Here is a 4,347-nt window from a genome sequence, read left to right as displayed (position 1 = left end):
GCGAGGAGCGTCACATCGAGTTTTAGGTAGGCATCGTGGTAGTCCCCGAGGTTTTCGCAATCCAGCTCGGACTGAGCATGGTTGTAGTCGTCCTCAGTGATGCCAGAGTCTCCCAGCTTGCTGTAGAACTTCGCTCGGGGAGGCAGCGATTTCTCCGCAAACTTGGTAGGGTCAGTGATGTATTCGTAGGGATAGACCCCCTTACGCCTGAAGAGACCGACGTCCAAGTTCGGAAAGATGGCAGAGGTGATGAGCAGTTGTTCGTCGCTGAGCTTTCCCGCTAGGGCATCGAGGCTGGCCGGGAGGAACATCAGGGAGTCTAGGAAACGAAGTTCGATGCGGGAGCTTGATTCTGGGATTCGCACCCACTTGCTCAAGCTAATGTAGCGCTCCTCGTTCTGCGCCAGGACGTTGATTTGCATGTCGTCGTACCCAAGATGCGGCACCAGATGTGGAAGTCGTACCCCGAGCCATTGTGGAAAAACACAGGGATGAAGCGTGGGTCCCGGGCCAACAAATTACACCGGTTGCAACAAGGACCAATGTAGTTGCCGTTGAAATAATCATGATGTTGAACTTTACGGTTGTTGGTGGTAAAGTTCCAGGTGCACACAGAACAGGTAGTAGCCTCCTCTTGCTTGATTTTGTCGTCAGGAGACAGCGGTAGCATAAGCTTGGGGGTCATCAGGAACTCCCCTATCTCGTTGGCTTCCGCAACCATCCTCTTGAGAAAGTGTTTGGCTGCGTAGGGACCGCGATTCACATAGGTTTCGGGGTCAAAATGTCGGTCTCGCCACACCACAACATAAGCAAAACTCGAGGCCTCGTGGAGTTGGTAAGGGGTAGTGGAGGAAACTTCGGTATTGGGATAGCATGTAGACATAGGTTTGAGGAAGGCCTCGAAATCTAAAATAATGATAGCAGGGTGCTCTACCATGGCACTGTGCATGTGAAATTTCTCTACAGTGCCAGGTTTAGGCAAAACTGCCACACCTAGCTCGTTGGCATTGCAATAGAGTTTGTGGCGAGAAAGCTTCTCGGCAGCAATGTTGGGACCTCGAATGCGCTGGTAATGCTCCTGTTTCTGATTATAAAAAGTAGACAAGCACCTGCGACGAACTTCTATGTGGTGTTTGTGTTCGCTTTTTTGGCTAGAAACAAGCCGAGAGAGAGAGCGAATAAGAGTGTAGTGATGGTGAGTTTCATCCATGATGAGTAAAAGATGGATTTCTCGAGCATCATTGGTATCTACGTCGCTTACCCGAATAGGGTATACTTTGTTTTTCTCCTCCCTGAGGCCATAAACATTGATAGCCAACTGCGGGTTGTGTGTACGGGCCTCGAACTTGCTAATATCCGAGACCTCCACCGGGTAGTCGATCCCAACTGTTAAGTGTGCATAATATCTGAATCCATATTCAATTGTTTGTAAAGTTGTTATTGATAGAATCGTGAGTTCAGCCATCTTATTCAGACGCTCTGTGGCCAAATCAAAGAGATTATGCATAAAAGCAAAAAGAAAATCATGGAAATTATTTTGTGAAAATTTACACCCAAGCATGAAATTAGGATATGTGTGGAATAAGTTTAGGTCGCTTAAAAATCCTCGTACAGCAAATGTGGTCCCTTTGAAATCAAATTGGAAGACTGAATTTATTCAGAAACTCATACCTACAGTGTCAGACGGAGTAATTGAAACACCAAATGAATTATGTAGTTACACATCAAAACTACGTTCGGCGAAAGGTTTTGCAACTCCAATTTCAAAAGAGGAAATCTATGAAATCATCGGCAACAGTAAAGAATCTGCTCCAGGGATGGATGGAATTACTTATTCGATGATTAATCACCTTCCAGACGTAGCGTTAACGGCGATGTGCACAATTTTTAATAAATTCTTAAATAATGGAAAAGTACCAGAAGATTGGTCCAAACAGTTGATTATTCCAATTTTAAAAACAGGCAAGGACCCTCAAGTAGGTAAATCATATAGACCTATAGCTTTGACGTCAGTTATAGGAAAGATATTTGAGAAACTGGTACAAAATAGAATAGAATGGTTTTTAGAAAGCCAAAATATATTTCAGTTCGAACAAATAGGATTTCGAAAGGGATTAGGATGCCATGACGGATTAATCACTCTTTCCTCGTATATTTTCGACTCACTGAAAAGAAACAGAATTGTACTAGCTGCATTCTTAGATGTAAGCGCAGCTTATGATAATGTAGATATTAATATCCTAATCCAAACAATACAACAGCTAAAAATACCTCACAACTATGTTTTGATATTATGGAAGTTACTCAGTAAAAGATCTGTATATTTCCACTTTTTCAGTGAAAGTAGAGGACCGTATTCAGCCTGCAAAGGGTTACCTCAAGGAAGTCCTTTAAGTCCTTTGTTATTCAACATATATATGATCGGGATGAAAAGGAAATTAATTCCAACAGTAAATTATTTTCAATATGCAGATGATATCTGTATCTATATGTCAACGACACAAATTCATACGGATTTTCCTGTTTTAGAGGAACAAATATTGGAAGTGCAAAAGTGGCTTGAAAGTAAAAAACTCTCCATTTCAATGGAAAAATCTAATATTACAATTTTTAGTAAAAAGGGAACACCTCCAATAGTTCACTCAATCTCCCGAAAAACAAGAATTCCCATTACATCCAGAGTAAAATATTTAGGTGTCATCTTGGATGAAAAACTAACTTGGAAGGACCAAATTAAAGCAATACAAGTCAAATCAGAAAAAGTGTTTAATTTGTTCAAAGCAATAGCAAATACTCAGTGGGGATGTCATCCTCGAGTTATGCTTTTATTTTACAAGAATTATTTTCGGCCTATGATAGATTATTCTCTACTGGCAATGTGTAACTTGACAGAAGGAAAATTGAATTCCATTGATGTCATACAGAGGAAATTCTTGAGAAGATGTTTAGGCGTTATGAACAGCACTCCAAACGTAGTACTATACATGGAAGCGGGTGAATGTTCCATTTCATGTAGACAGAAGATGTTTTCAGCAAATATGCTCTTCAAAGTGAAATCATATTGTGAGCATCCTTTCAACAATGTACTAACAAATATGATACACTTATATGAAACAGGAAAAATAACAAACAGAAAATCTGCTATGTGGATAGAATTGTATAATTCGTTTTGTCAAGAATACCAGCATGTTCTACAGATGCGTTCACGGCCTGTTTTTTCATTAGATTATCCTCAACAGTCTCTGGATAATATTCATTTCCCTCGTTATTCGCACATATCGGAATATTTTACTCAATGGCCAAGTTTTTATTTCATATACACAGATGGATCTAAAAGTGAGTCAGGAGTTGGATGTGCAGTGTACGATCCACAACATAAAACAGACCTATTATTTCGGTTTCCACAAGACTGTTCAATATTTACAGCAGAATCTTACGCAATTTACCAAGCTTTAATATATGTCCAAAAATTAAATTTACGAAGTTCTTAATACTTACTGACTCGCAAAGTGTATTACAGGCTCTTAAATCTTCTTAGAAGAGTCTTTACAAATTATCCCCTTATATTATAAATTGCATACAATTAGTTCAAACAATACAAAAATCTGGAAAAACCATTAAGTTTTCTTGGGTTAAAGCTCATAATAGCAATATTAAAGGCAATTCTCATGTAGATGAATGTGCAAAGAAAGCAGTGCGTCTTCCAAATATTACGAACTTATCATTATACCGTATCATGCCGAAGGCATGACTCGAATCCGGGACCCCGGGCGCCATATTCCATAGTCTAATCATTTCATAAAAAGGGCCCGAGTATGAAAGAAGCTGGAAAGAGCTTCTTTCAAGCAAACGCCACCTGCGATCTTCAGCGGATGTAAAAATCCGCTGATACGAATTCTTCCGGAATCGCAGGATAGATACTGCAAACACAGCTTTAAGCTGAAAGCACCGTTATTGAGAGACGCAGTCTCTCAACGGCCGAAGTTCGAATTTTGTTTAAATAGCTTGAGAGAATATTTCTCGCCCCAGTCGGTATCTGAAATCTATCGCGTGCACAGTTAGTGCCTCGGAATTATACAAGTTGTTGAACTAAGAAAGTTATGGCGTGAATAGTTGTTACCAAACGTTACAAAAGGAGTTACAGCGAGGAGTAGTACGCTATCGGAAAGGAGTTTTATTTCAGGAGAGTTTCATCAACGAATCAGCGAGTCGATCGTCACTTCAAGATCTACAGGTAACGAACGTTCCCCTATCCTTGTCTTTCATTCTCTCACACCCTTGCCAGACCAGTTAATTGTAGGGTTTAAAGTTAATCGTGAGTGTTCTTATTTCACGGGGCTAGCCCCC

This window comes from Lepisma saccharinum, chromosome 9 (assembly GCF_977018435.1).
Source record: "Lepisma saccharinum chromosome 9, izLepSacc3.1, whole genome shotgun sequence".
Classification (NCBI taxonomy): domain Eukaryota; kingdom Metazoa; phylum Arthropoda; class Insecta; order Zygentoma; family Lepismatidae; genus Lepisma; species Lepisma saccharinum.
Note: the sequence above shows the minus strand (reverse complement) of the source record.